At 46.7% G+C, this 15608-nt stretch overlaps 1 protein-coding gene across 4 annotated transcripts in view; it reads left to right on the top strand.

Annotated features, from left to right (window-relative positions):
• The window catches only part of BTRC (beta-transducin repeat containing E3 ubiquitin protein ligase), a 410877-nt gene that overhangs the window by 210939 nt on the left and 184330 nt on the right, over positions 1–15608 (top strand). The window lies entirely within an intron of this gene.

Raw genomic sequence — 15608 nt, 5'->3', positions numbered from 1 at the left:
TTTGCCGAGCAGCTACTTGGTCAGGGGCAAACACGTTTGCTAAATTCTACAAATTTGATACCCTGGCTGAGGAGGACCTGGAGTTCTCTCATTCCGTGCTGCAGAGTCATCCGCACTCTCCCGCCCGTTTGGGAGCTTTGGTATAATCCCCATGGTCCTTACGGAGTTCCCAGCATCCACTAGGACGTCAGAGAAAATAAGAATTTACTTACCGATAATTCTATTTCTCGTAGTCCGTAGTGGATGCTGGGCGCCCATCCCAAGTGCGGATTGTCTGCAATACTTGTACATAGTTATTGTTACAAAAATCGGGTTATTATTGTTGTGAGCCATCTTTTCAGAGGCTCCTCTGTTATCATGCTGTTAACTGGGTTCAGATCACAGGTTGTACGGTGTGATTGGTGTGGCTGGTATGAGTCTTACCCGGGATTCAAAATCCTTCCTTATTGTGTACGCTCGTCCGGGCACAGTATCTTAACTGAGGCTTGGAGGAGGGTCATAGGGGGAGGAGCCAGTGCACACCAGGTAGTCCTAAAGCTTTACTTTTGTGCCCAGTCTCCTGCGGAGCCGCTATTCCCCATGGTCCTTACGGAGTTCCCAGCATCCACTACGGACTAAGAGAAATAGAATTATCGGTAAGTAAATTCTTATTATTCCCTATAATGTCTGCCACACAGGGCGGGATTTACCTGAAGGGGAAGTTTTATCTGATGGTTCAGGTACTGGGTGCCATACATCTCCAGTCAGCCCGCAGCACCTGTGGCCAGCCAGGAGCCACCTTGGGCAGCATTCTCAAGTGTGCTAAATACGCTTGTGACACGTCTTACGCCCCCTGTGGGCCCTCCTGTGCCATTGCAGCCACATATTGTCACTGTGGTTAATCTGCCCTGGGCGGACACTCTGTTTACCCAGATTCAACAATTAAATCAATCTTTGGTTACACAAAAGTCTACCTCATGCCCCTCCGGGGTCCAGGGGTCATCTAAGCGGGCCGATTCCTCCTCACAATCCACTAATATTTCAGGAAAATCTTCTGATGAGGATGGGGAATGATCCGTCAGACACTGATACAGTCGCTTCTGACGAGGAACCTACAACTCAGGTTGATGTTCCTGCCTAGTGGAGGCTATTAAGCTGATTCTACAAATTGATGATGAGGTAGATCCCACTACTGCGTCCAAGAAACCTGATCAGTTCAAACGTCAGAAGGTTACTAAAGTAGTCTTGCCACATTCTGACCATTTAATTGACATACGTCAGGAATCCTGGTCGTCTCCAGGAAGTACATTTTCCCTGTCTAAAAAGATGCTAGCTCGTTATCCTATCCCTGCGGAGTTGAGTAACAAGTGGGGAAACTCCACCGTCGGTAGACTCTCATGTCGAGCGTCTTGTGGTGTCGTCTACTCTGCCTGTCACCATTGTCACCTCACTGAAGGAACTGACGGATAAGCGTGTGGAGGGATGCCTGAAGTCTATTTACTCCCTAACCGGTGCTGTACATAGACCCACTATAGCAGCCTCCCGGGCTGCAAAAGGAATTGAAGCATGGGTTCAGGCATTAAAGTATGAGCTGCCTCAGGATATTTCTGACACTGCCAGACAATATCTGTCTCACATTACCACCACCTCCCACTATATTCAGGAGGCGTCCTCTGAGACAGATGTAATGGCGGCCAAGGCGTCTACTTCGTTTATACTTGCTCGCCGAATTCTGTGGTTGAGGTCCTGGAAGGTGGACCTAGACTCCAAAAAGACTTGGAGGTGCTCCCTTTTAAGGGAGACATACTATTTGGGGAGGATCTGAATAAGATTGTGACTGACTTGCCAACTGCTAAGACTGCGTTTCTCCCAAGTACTAATCTTTCTACACCGAAGGCAAAGAGTACCACCTTTTGTTCCTTTCGACCTCCAGGGAAAGCAAAGGTTCAGGCGTACCCAAGATAGGCTTGTACTTCCAAAACCACGAAGCCCAAACCTAAACAATCCTGGGCCGCACGTCAGCCTGCTTCCATCAAGACGAGCCTGCTGCATTACGGGGCGGGCCTGTCTCTCACAGGTACACAATCTCTTTCAAGAGACGTCCCACCGGCCAATCTGCTCGACGGTTATCCCCTCGGATCCGTTGAAAGCGCAAGCTCTACAATTGGTTGTGCGATCCCTCCTGGACACAGGAGTGGTAGTGACGGTACCTCTGTCCCAGAGAGGCAGGGGATACTATTCGACCCTGTTTCTAGTTCCGAAACCCAATGGGTCTTTCCGGCCAACCTCAAATAATTGAACAAATTTGTGAGAGTGTCCAAATTTCGTATAGGAAACTATGCACTTTGTTGTACTGGCCATGGAACCCAAAGGCTATATGTTATCCCTGGACATACAGGATGCTCACCTGCATATACTTATTGACATATCGCATTAGCAAAATCTGCGGTTTGCTATTGGCAATCTACATTATCAATTCAAGGCTCTGCTATTTGGACTGGCCACGGCCCCTCGGATCTAAACCAAAGTCATGGCCATGATGACGGCCCTTCTCCACCGTCCGGGAATCCGGATCCTGCCATATCTGGACGACTTGTTGATCCTGGCGAACTCCCAAGATGTTCTCCTCAGTCATCTGGAACTGACGATCCAATTCCTACAAGCCCCAGTCATCTGGCTTATCAGCTGGAAAAAGTCCTTGCTTGTCCCTGCTCGGAGCATGGTGCACTGCTAGGCACACAGTCAAAGACTGTTTCTGTCTCCGGAGAAAGTCCTGAAACTTCAGGACAGGATCAGATGCTTCCTTTCTCGCCCAAGAGTGTCGATACATTTGGCAATGCAAGCACTAGGCCTCATGGTGTCAGCTTTCGACATGGTAGAGTACGCTCAATTTCATTCCCGCCCTCTGCAGAGGTTAATCCTTTCCAAATGGGATGGCCTGCCTCATCGGAAGAGGTCTCAAATGATCTCCTTGACTCTGGAGGTTCGTCTGTCACTGAGCTGGTGGCTACAGGACCAACGGTTGAGCAGGGGCCGACCCTTCTGGATCCCCAACTGGGTTGGGGGTCGGTGGACCAAGGAGGAATCTGTCCTCTCGATAAACATTCTGGAATTGTGGGCAGTGTTCAATGCTTTCAATCTTGCCCTGCCTCTGGTACAGAACAGGCCTGTTCAAGTACAATCAGACAACGCAACCACGGCGGCATACATAAATCATCAATGCGGCGCTAGAAGCCGCATGGCAATGATGGAAGTGTCAAAAATCTTTTGTTGGGCGGAACACCATCTGCCAGCAATATCGACAGTGTTCATTCCCGGAGTCCTCAACTGGGAAGCGTATTTCCTCAGTTGTCAGGAGAGTGGAGTCTTCATATGGAAGTCTTTCAACTCCTAGTGGACAAGTGGGGCCTACCAGATGTAGACCTGATGGCGTCTCGACACAATCACAAGGTTCCGGTCTTCGGATGAAGGACAAGGGATCCTCAAGCAGCGTTCGTGGATGCACTGGCAATTCCATGGAACTTTCAGCTGCCATATGTGTTTCCTCCAGTGTCACTGCTGCCCAGGGTACTACGGACGTTCAAGCAAGAAGGAGGAATACTACTTCTAGTCGCTCCAGCGTTGCCCAGACGGCATTTGTTCTCAGACCTGCAGGGTCTATCGATCGAGCGTCCTCTTCTACTTCCTCAACACCAAGACCTCCTCGTTCAGGGCCCTTGTGTCTATCCGGACCTGGCCAGACTGTCTTTGACGGCGTGGCTCTTGAAGCTTCACTCCTGAGAGCCAAAGGATTCTCCGAGGCGGTTATCCAAACTATGCTGAAGGCCCGCAAACTGGCTTCTGCATGTATTTATTACAGGGTCTGTAATTCTTACTTCACCTGGCGTACTGCAAAGAATTATGACGCATACAATTTCAGAACTTTCAGACTTTTGGCTTTTCTGCAACAAGGCCTGGACTTAGTCCTTCGTTTGACCTTTCTCAAGGTTCATATTTCTGCCCTTTCGATGTGGTTTCAGAGAAAAATTACGTCTATTCCTGACGTTTTTTGTACTTTTTGGTTTTCACAAACGTGGCTGGCCTGCAAATAAGCAGACCTTGGCCAGATTGATTAGAATGGTGATTGCACAAGCATATGCACAAGCTGGCCTTCCAGCTCCTGCTGGTATCAAATCCCATTCTACCCTGTCTGTAGCACCTTCTTGGGGGCCCGCCGAGGCACCTCCGCTGAACAATTGTGCAAGGCGGCTACGTGGTCCTCGGTGAACACGTACATTAGGGTCTATGCCTTTGATACTTCCGCGTCCCAGGATGCTTCCTTTTGCATGCTGGGTTCTTGGGCCTGCTACGGTGCGTCCCCTCCCATGAGGAACTGCTTTAGGACATCCCCGATGTATTCCCTGTGGAACACAGTGTACCCCGCTGCAGATATGGAGATTTATGGTAGATTCACCACAGTTAAATCTCTTTCTGCGAGGTTCACAGGCTTCCACAGGGCGCCCACCCTGACTCACCTTAGCTTCTTTGGGTTTGTATGGCATTAGCCGCTGGTCCCTTCTCCTGTCGTGAGAATGTGGTTCTATGTGACTAACATCTGCCTTCTCTTTTACCTGCTACTGCATTGGACTGGTTAACGAAACTGAGCTCCAGTGTCAGTAGGAGGGGTTATAAAGGAGGCCATGCAATGCATCCTGGGAACAGTCAAAGCTTTAGCCTGTTGGTGCCTCTGGATCAAGAGCCAACTCTACACCCCAATGTATTCCCTGTGGAACCCAGTGTACCTCGCAGAAAGAGTTTTAACTATGGTAAGTCTACCATAAATCTCCATATTTATAGTTTGGAGCAGAGAAGGGAAAGAGGGGACATGATAGAAACTTTCAAATATATCAAGGGTTTTAACAAAGTCCAGGAGGGAAACATTCTTGAAATCAAGAGAAGTAATAGGACACGAGGACATGCACTGAGACTGGAGGTACTTAAGTTCAGGGGAAATTTGAGGAAAAATTACTTCACAGAAAGGGTAGTGGACAAGTGGAATAGTATCCCATCAGTGGTGGTAGAGGCTAAGACAGTAGAGCAATTTAAACATGCATGGGATAGACATAAGGATATCCTTACAAAGAAATAAGGTTAAAATAAGGTTTGAGGTAAAAATATGGTGAAAAGGGGCAGATTAGATGGGCCAAGTGGTTCTTATCTACCGTCAATTTCTACGTTTCTATGCCCGCCTCCGTGTATTATCCTATTACATAACCATGAAGGTAAAACAGTTCTTTAAATGATAGACATTACTGATAACAATAATTCGAGAATTTTATTGTATATATCATGACAATTTATATCTAGCTACGTTACATAGGCATGTATGATATGACATTAGATAATCAGACTGGTGTTAGGGAAACCGAAAACTTCTTCCCTTCATTGCAGTCTATCACAGAGGAAATCCAAGTCATGGTCTTGTACGGGAAGTACTGGGCCTGGACACAAGTTCCATCTTAAACATGGGGATGGTAATGTCCATAGACAATGATTTACCTGCCAGCAGCAGGTCCCTTACTGGAGATACATAGGAAGAAGCACAAGGGTTGATGATTCAGGTATAACAGCAATAGTTAGTTACAGCCAGAAAGCAGTAGAATTCCTTCTCGGATGACCATGTGTCTACTGTACGTGACCCGTATCCTTCCTCAGAATGCAGGGATCAGACGAGAACATGCCTATGCGCACATAGCTAATGAAATGGAGGCACAGATAATGCAATTCCATTTGTGGAGAGTATCTTTGGTCACTGTAATGACTTTTAGCTGCAGCCAGGTTTTCCTATTGTATATCTCTATATAGGGGGTTATTCCGAGTTGATCGCTAGCTGTTTTCGTTCGCTGCGCAGCGATCAGGCAAAAAATCGACACTTCTGCGCATGCGGCGCAATGCGCACGTGCGTTGTACTATTACAACGAACGATGTAGTTTCACACAAGGTCTAGCAAAACTTTTCAGTCGCACTGCTGGCCACAGAGTGATTGACATGAAGTGGGCGTTTCTGGGTGTCAACTGACCATTTTCAGGGAGTGTTTGGAAAAACGCAGGCGTGCCAGGAAAAACGCAGGCGTGGCTGGGCGAACGCAGGGCGTGTTCGTGACGTCAAAACAGGAACTGAATAGTCTGAAGTCATCACAAGCGCTGAGTAGGTCTGAAGCTACTCTAAAACTGCACAAAATTATTTTGTAGCCGCTCTGCGATCCTTTCGTTCGCACTTCTGCTAAGCTAAAATACACTCCCAGTGGGATGTGGCATAGCGTTTGCACGGCTGCTAAAAACTGCTAGCGAGCGATCAACTCGGAATGACCACCATAGATGCAAGTATTACATATATTTTCAGTGTGACTAGTATGATATCACAGGGAAATTATCCTAATGCCACATTGCCAGCTTGTTATACAGATCAGACATCAGAAGGCACAGAGAATAGGTTACGTGGACAAAGACTGCTAATTGACACAAGTATAGGGTTTAGTATGAAATACCTACAATCAATATCCCGACGGTCAAAATCCCAACAACAATTGACAGGTTAAAATCCTGACAAGGTCAAAATACCGACATTTAAAATGTCGACAGGTCAAAAAGTCGACACACGTTTTTCATTGGTTGTTTTGATGTGTATGTTGACATAGGTCAACACGGACACCGTATAAGTGTACTGCATCCCCTCGCATGGCTCACTGCGCTCGCCATGCTTCGAGCACGGTGCCTCGCTGCTCTTGGCACACTATTCTATTTCCTCTCCAGGTCCACTGGGATAGTAAAGTATGAACAAGTTGGTTTCAATGAAAAACTTATTTGACCTGTCGACATTTTAATTGTCTGTATTTTGACCTTGTCTGTAATTTAAATGTCAGGATTTTGACCGTCTGTATTTTGACCTTGTCTGTATTTTAAATGTCGGGATTTTGACCTTGTCGGGATTTTGATTGTATGTAAATTGACGGTATCCCATCTGTGTATACAGGGCAGCTGTTGAAGGCCCAGAGAGATTTAGCTACATCTCCTTTCATTCACACACAGACGAGGAGTTTCTGGCGTCCTCTGCTGCTCAGGTGTCCTATGGACAATGCTTGTGCTCGCTCAGGCCATGTTCACGTGAACCTGTGGCAAAGGAGAACGCCAGGGTGGTCTGCATGGGGAATTCTGGTGCAACCTGTGAGGATTGAGGGTTTCTCGGCATGCTCCTATATAGCAGAACCAAGCAATGACTGCATTAAGCAGTTTTGCTTTTCCAAACTTATCTCAGCCATGCTGCAGGTACCTTGGTCACTATGGATATTTCCGCATATACATTACACGGGCTTCTTCATGACCTTATCATAACTCACTATCACCAGTGGAACACAGCTGCATATGTAACAGGGCTGCCCCCATCTCCCATCAGAAGACCTCTGCATACGTGTCCCACATTAGTTACACCTCTGCATACGTGTCCCACATTAGTTACACCTCTGCATACGTGTCCCACATTAGTTACACCTCTGCATACGTGTCCCACATTAGTTACACCTCTGCATACGTGTCCCACATTAGTTACACCTCTGCATACGTGTCCCACATTAGTTACACCTCTTCATACGTGTCCCACATTAGGTACGCCTCTGCATAAGTGTCCCACATTAGGTACGCCTCTGCATACGTGTCCCACATTAGGTACGCCTCTGCATACGTGTCCCACATTAGTTACGCCTCTTCATACGTGTCCCACATTAGTTACAGATTACAATAAATTTGTGAGGGGTTGCGCTATAGAACCAATTAGATGAAATCTACACCGGTCTCAATTAAAAATATTTATTGATAAAAACATAGACATATAAACATATCATTTAGCATGTAATAAGAAAAACCAGGTGTAATAACAACACCCTCTGATATATAACCAATTGATATGGAAACAAAGTTAATGAATTAAAAGTGAAACAATGAATCTATTTTCAATATGTTTCAGTAGCTCACTTTCCTGTATGTAGTTACATGTACTTAATAAGAATCGTCCCAATTGACAGAGGTTGATCCAGAAATTCTGTAAGAAAGCTGAGTTTCCCGTGAACCTGATGTTGCCCGGCTAAAAGTTATAAAAGTCACTGGTATAATATCCTAATAGCCGCATATATCAATGTCGGCCGGCCACGAATGGCTGAACTCACTCTGTCTCATGTGTGCTCAATTGAGGGACCTGTTGGCAAGTATGAGAAGTTTCTATGTAACCCGTGCGTCCCTGGGTACACACCGCTTAGGTAGATGTTACTTGTTACCTGCGGGCCGGAGCGGTATCCTAAGTGCGGCTGACAGCTACCATCTGTGCGGCCAGGTAATGTGAAGCTTCTGTCTAAGCGGCAGGTGACTTCAATAACTGGATTGTCTACCAGGCGGCTCCCGTCCACAAAGCCAAGCAGTGAGTGTGCCGCTCCGACCAGCCGGAATACCTCTCCACCACGGCACTGGCACAATAGCAACTTTGCCTGCACGGCCAGCAATTTAGGAAGCTGTAGATGCTTTGAATGAGCCGGACAGGGATCACCTCTGTTCAAATGGTATTAGATGGGGAGTCCTAGACGCGTTTCTAATACCATTTGAACAGAGGTGATCCCTGTCCGGCTCATTGTATATATATGTGTATGTGTGTGTATATATGTATATGTGTATATGTATATGTATATATATATATATATATATATACATATATATATATATATATATATATATATATATATATATATATACATATATATATATATATATATTCATTGTATATGTTCACTTGATTGATGTAGACAGTATGGTTTGTGTTACAGTTGCTCTTGTGTAATCCGTGAATAGTGTGAGTATATATACTCGGGTACACTGACCCATCTAGGACTTCATGAACTAGATTGTTTTGACATTGGTCTTCTATCTTTAGATGTAACATTTACATATGAGCACTTCAGATCAATAACGTTGTGAACTCACACCTGACCACCCATTTTAACTCAGTAAGTGTATATTGTGATGCTGATTATACTTTTTGTGGATATTTCTCTTGCGTCCTAGAGGATGCTGGGGTCCACATTAGTACCATGGGATATAGACGGGTCCCTTGGGAGCCATGGGCACTTTAAGAGTTTAATAGTGTGGGCTGGCTCCTCCCTCTATGCCCCTCCTACCAGGCTCAGTTTTAAAAATGTGCCCGGTGGACCCGGTCACAGCTAGGGGAGCTCCTAGGAGTTCTTTCAGTTTTATTATTTTATTAAAGAGTTAGGTACAGGAAGGCTGTTGGCAACAGTCTCCCTGCTTCGTGGTACTTAGGGGGGGAGTAGGATCCAACCCTCTGAGCTTAATGGTCCCTATCTCCACTGACAGGACACTGAGCTCCTGAGGGTGATGATCGCAAGCCCCCAAGGCGACCGCTTGCTCCCGCAGCACTGCCGCCACCCCCTAACAGAGCCAGAAGACGTCGGTGGTGAGTAGGACGCCGGCGCCCCGACAAGCGGGGAGCCGGTGAAAGAATGGCGGCATCAGGGTGGGAGCACAGCGCTGATGCTGCACTCCGGAGGGCTCAGAGGTACTATTGTGCGGCGCTGTGAGGGGCGCCCTGGGCCAGCTCAAATACCCTTAAACTGGTTACAGAAGCTATCAGGAACACTGTACTGCTGCTAGCAACCATTACCTCAGGCCAGTATAATCTCTTGAACTGCGGGAAGATGAGCCATTTTAGGGGGCGGAGCTTCTCCTCAGATCGGATCCAGCACTCACCAGCGCCATTTTCTCCCTGCAGTTCAGACCACAGAGACGCTGACAGGGAGCGCTGACCCTCCACATAACTTCAGCTATCCTGTGCTGTACCAGTAGGTTATAGAAGGGGGGGGGGGGGGGGGAGAGTGTTTAATCACATTAGTGTACTGTGTAGTCTATTAAGGCTACTCGGTCAGCGCCAGGATTTTATTCTATAACTGCCTACTTGGGCGCTGTGTGTGCTGGCTCCTTAACTCTGTGTCTCTCTGAAAGTACTTGGGTAAAACTGTGTCTGACATTTTCCTGTGTGTGTATGTTATATATCTCCTATTACTATGTCTAGGGACTCTGTATCTTGTGCTGCAGAGTATGTATCTTCTCCAGAAGAGTCTATTCCATGTACACAGGAATGCAATATACTGTCTCAGCCTTCTGAATCCGAACCCCAGTGGGTGGCTTCTATTAAGGGAATGATATCCCAGATTTCATCTAGGATTGCTCATTATGAGACTGAAGCACAGGTTTTGAAAAAATCTGTAGAGGTTTTGTCGTATTCTGCTCCCACTACTTCCTAAAAAAATCCCCTGGAATATGCCCAATAAGCGTGCTCAGATAATGCAAGTCGACATGTATACCGACTCTGATACGGGAGACGGCGATGGGGATATACTGGGGGGGAGGCATCCCTTGCTAAGGGGTGCAACTCATGATTGAGGCCATTCGGGATGTTTTACACATTGCTGACAAGGTACCTGAACAGGTTGAGGAGGCTTACTTTACAGACAATAAGAAAGCCTCCCTTACCTTCCCTGCGTCTAAGGAATTAAACGCATTATTTGAAAAATCCTGGAGAAAAAATTCCAGATCCCAAAGGGTTCTTGTTGCTTTTCCTTTCCCTGAAGAGGATAGGAAAAAGTAGGAAAACCCCCTATAGTAGACGCTTCTGTATCTAGATTGTCTAAAAAGGTGGTTTTACCTGTACCTGGGTCTACCGCGTTAAGAGTCGGCAGACCGCAATATTGAGACTACGCTCAAATCCATATACACTGCTTCAGGCATGGCGCTACGGTCCACTATTGCTTGTGCATAGATTTCTAAAGCCATAGTAAAGTGGTCAGGCACATTACTAGAGGATTTAGATACTATGGATAGAAGTGTCATTGAAATGTTTTTACGTCACATACAGGATTCTGCAGGTTTCATGGGGGAGTTCATGAAGGACCTTGGTCATCTGAATGCACGAACATCTTCCATGGCTGTCTCGGCACGCAGGGGACTCTGGCTGCGCCAATGGTCTGCGGATGCGGAACCCAAGAAGAGTGTGGAGAACCTACCCTTAACAGGTCAGGCTCTATTTGGGGAAGCTTTGGATGCGTGGATTTTCACGGCAACCGCGGGTAAGTCGACCTTTCTTTCCTCAGCCACTCCGACAACGAGGAAATCTTATCCTACTTCTACAATGCAGTCCTTTCGGACCGCAAAGGTTAAAAAGTCCAAGCCCCCTTCCACTTTCTTCAGAGGTGGTCGGGGAGAATCCAGGAAACCTGCACCAACAGTTTAGCAGGAACAGACGCCTGGTTCTGTTTCCTCAAATTCCTCAGCATGATGGTGGACCTCCCAGCCTGGAGATCGGGCAGGTGGGAGCATGTTTAAAAAATTTCAGTCAGGTCTGGGCGTCATGAGGCCTGGACCCCCCTGGGTGCAAGATATTGTGTCCCATGGGTACAGACTGGAGTTTCAAGAACTCCCACCTCACAGATTTTCAAATCAGGCTACCAGCTTTACTGACAGAAAGGGCTATCCTACAGGAAGCCATTCAAAAATTGGAAAAGGCAAATGTGATTGTTCCAGTTCCACCTCATCTGGAAAACCAGGGTTACTACTCAAACCTCTTTGTGGTACCCAATCTGGACGTTTCGGTCAGACCAATATTGAACCTGAAATCTTTAAACCCCTATTTGAGAGATTTCAAGTTTAAGATGGAGTCTCTGAGAGCGGTGATATCAGGTCTGGAGGAGGGGAAATTTCTGGTATCTATGGATATCAAGTATGCGTACCTCCACATTCCGATTTGGCCGCCTCACCAGGCTTATCTCAGATTTGCACTGTTGGACTGTCACTATCAGTTTCAGGCACTGCCATTTGGCCTATCCACGTCACCGAGGGTGTTCACCAAGGAAATGGCAGCGATGATGCTAATACTGCGCAAGCAGGGAGTGAACATAATTCCATATCTGGACGATCTGCTGATAAAAGCATCTTCCAGGGAGAAGTTGTTGCAGAACATTGCTCTCACAATTCTACTACTCCGGGATCATGGCTGGACCCTGTATCTTCCAAAGTTGCATTTGGAGCCGACAAGGAGGTTTTCTTTCCTAAGGATGGTCCTCGACACGGAAGTGCAGAGGGTGTTTCTTCCAGAGGAAAAAGCGTTGGTGATACAAACAATGGTCCGGGATGTCTTGAAGCCAGCCCGGATATCGGTTCATCAGTGCATTCGCCTTCTGGGAAAGATGGTTGCCTCCTACGAGGCTCTACAGTATGGATGATTTCCTTCCAACTTGATCTCCTAGACAAGTGGTCGGGATCTCACCTACACATGCACCAGAGGATACGTCTGCCGCCGAAAGTCAGGATTTCACTCCTTTGGTGGCTACAAATGCCTCACCTTCTCGAAGGTCGCAGGTTCAGGATTCAGAACTGGATCCTTCTAACCATGGATGCAAGTCTCGGAGGTTTTGGCGCGGTCACCCAAGGTGAAAACTTCCAAGGAAAGTGGTCAGGTCTGGAATCCATCCATCCTTCCGACAAACATTCTGGAACTAAGAGCTGTGTACAACGGACTTCGACAGGCGGCACATCTTCTACAAGATCAGGCCATTCAGGTGCAGTAGGACAATGTAATGACGGTGGCCTACATAAACCGACAAGGCGGAACGAAGAGCGCAATGTCAGAGGTGACAAAAATCCTCCTCTGGGCAGAAAGGCACGCGCTGGCACTGTCGGCAATCTTCAGTCCGGGTGTGGACAACTGGGAAGCAGTCTTCCTCAGCAGACACGATCTACATCTGGGAGAGTGGGTCCTCCACCCCGAGGTGTTCGCAGAGGTGACAAGTCTTTGGGGCGTACCGCAAATCGTCATGATGGCCTCCTGCCTCAACAAGAAGCTTCGCAGGTACTGTTCCAGGTCGAGAGACCCACAGGCAGTGGCTGTGGACGCACTGGTGACTCTGTAGTTCTTCTAATTGGTGTATGTGTTCCTCCACTTCCACTCATCCCAAGGATTCTCAAACTTGTAAAAAGAACAAGAGTTCAGGCGATCCTCATTGCTCGGGACTGGCCAAGAAGAGCTTGGTACGCGGATCTTCTGGAATTACTGCTGAAATACCCGAGGCCTCTTCCTCTTCGAGAGGAACTTCTGCAACAGGGGCCGTTTGCTTATCAAGACTTACCGCGGCTACGTTTGACGGCATGGAGGTTGAACAAGGGCATTCCGAACAAGGTTGGTTATTCCTACCCTGATCCAGGCAAGGAAAGGAGTAATGTCTAAACATTACCATCGCATTTGGAAAAAGTATGTGTCTTGGTATGAATCCATGAAGTTTCCTACGGTGGAGTTTCAACTTGGGCGGTTTCTCCTCTTCCTGCAAGCAGGTGTGGATGTGGGCCTACGTTTGGGCTCCATAAAGGTCCAGATTTTGGCCTTTTCCATTTTCTTCCAGAAACAATTGGCTTCCCTCCCTGAGGTTCAGACTTTTTTTGAAAGGGGTCCTGTACATCCAGCCTCCCTTTGTGCCTCCTACGGCACCTTGGGATCTTAACGTGGTGTTGCAGTTCCTGCAATCGGAATCGTTTGAGCCTTTACAGGCGGTTGAGGTCAAGTTTCTCACTTGGAAGGCGGTCACACTGTTGGCATTAGCATCTGCTAGATGTGGGTCTGAATTGGGGGCTTTGTCCTGCAAAAGCCCCTACTTAATTTTCCATGAAGATAGAGCTGGACTCAGGACGCATCAGCAATTTCTTCCAAAGGTTGTGTCGGCTTTTCATATCAACCAACCTATTGTGGTGACAGTGGCTACTGACTCCTCAATTACTTTAAAATCCTTGGATGTTGTAAGGGCTTTGAAGATTTATGTGAAGAGAACTTCTCGTCACAGAAAGTGGGATGCTCTGTTTGTCCTTTTATGATCCCAACAAGGTCTTCTAAGCAGACAATTTCTCGCTGGATCAGGTTTACTATCCAGCATGCTTATTCTACGGCAGGCTTGCCGTGTCCAAAATCTGTTAAGGTCCACTATACTCGTAAAGTGGGTTCTTCCTGGGCTGCTCGGGGTGTCTCTGCTTTACAGCTTTGCCGAGCATCTACTTGGTCAGGTTCGAACACGTTTGCTAAGTTCTACAAGTTCGATACCTTGGCCTTTGAGGACCCTCAGTTTGGTCAATCTGTTCTGCAGGAGCCTCTGCGCTCTCCCTCTGGTACTGGGAGCTTTGGTACATCCCCATGGTACTAATGTGGACCCCAGCATCCTCTAGGACATGGGTCTTCAACCTGTGGCCCTCCAGCTGCTGTGAAACTACACATCCCAGCATGTCCTGCCACAGTTTTGCTATTAAGGTATGGTAAAACTGAGGCAGGGCATGCTGGGATGTGTAGTTCCACAGCAGCTGGAGGGCCGCAGGTTGAAGACCCATGCTCTAGGACATAAGAGAAAATAGGATTTTAATTACCTACCGGTAAATCCTTTTCTCGTAGTCCGTAGAGGATGCTGGGCGCCCGCCCAGCGCTTTGTTCTCCTGTAGTTGTTACTTGGTTCGGTACTACCTTGTTACTTGGTTAAGTACTGCATTGTTACTTGGTTAAGTACTGTTGTTCAGCTGTTGCTGACTCGTTCAAGCTAGTTGGCTTGGTTTGCCTTGTTATGTGTGACCTGGTGTGAATCTCACCACTATCTGTGTATTTCCTTTTCTTGAAGTATGTCCGTCTCCTCGGGCACAGTTTCTAGACTGCGTCTGGTAGGAGGGGCATAGAGGGAGGAGCCAGCCCACACTATTAAACTCTTAAAGTGCCCATGGTTTCCAAGGAACCCGTCTATACCCCATGGTACTAATGTGGACCCCAGCATCCTCTACGGACTACGAGAAAACGATTTACCAGCAGGTAATTTAAAATCCTATTTTTTTCACCCTTGGTTTTTAACCCTTTAGTACCTATTGGATTTTGGCACTTAATGATAGAGTGGATTGTGGCTATCATGGCACGTGGTGTATATCTGTTGTGTAGATGACCAAATACAGTGCTCTTTTTGTGGCCGTGGGATACACTCTTTCGGTGTACCAATGGTTTACTTGTAGTCCCGTGAGACTCAGTCCTTGTGTGTTTTTTCTTTTCTTTTTTTTTTCTTTTTCTTTTTTTTATATAGTACCATTGTCTTCGCTGATGGAAGTAGGCTCGTCTTGAAAAAGATGCTATGTGTGAATCGAAACGTTGACATCTGTGAAGCCACCATTATTATTTATAAAAAAATATTGAACTATTCGTGAAGGATTGTTGCTTGGAGAGTGCCCCTCCTTAGATGGAACTGGTTAATATACATGTGGATCCACTTGTCTAGTGGATATCTGTTGGGAGCACCCCCCTGATTGATTATGTTTGATGAGAGTGCAGGACATACGTAGATACATACATATATATATATATATATATATATATATATATATATATATATATATAAAAACTGGGGTAGACCTAATGAAAGCGCTAAGTATGGAGCTCAACCTCAAGGCGTACTCCCTGTTATATGGAGTACAAAAGTGCAGATAAAAGAAAAGGGGGTGTCTTAAGGGAGCTTAATCAAGGTATTATCT

This window comes from Pseudophryne corroboree, chromosome 3 (genome assembly GCF_028390025.1).
Source record: "Pseudophryne corroboree isolate aPseCor3 chromosome 3, aPseCor3.hap2, whole genome shotgun sequence".
In the NCBI taxonomy this organism is placed as follows: Eukaryota; Metazoa; Chordata; class Amphibia; order Anura; family Myobatrachidae; genus Pseudophryne; species Pseudophryne corroboree.
The sequence above is the reverse complement of the archived record's forward strand: the minus strand, read 5'-3'. Positions and strand labels throughout refer to the sequence as shown.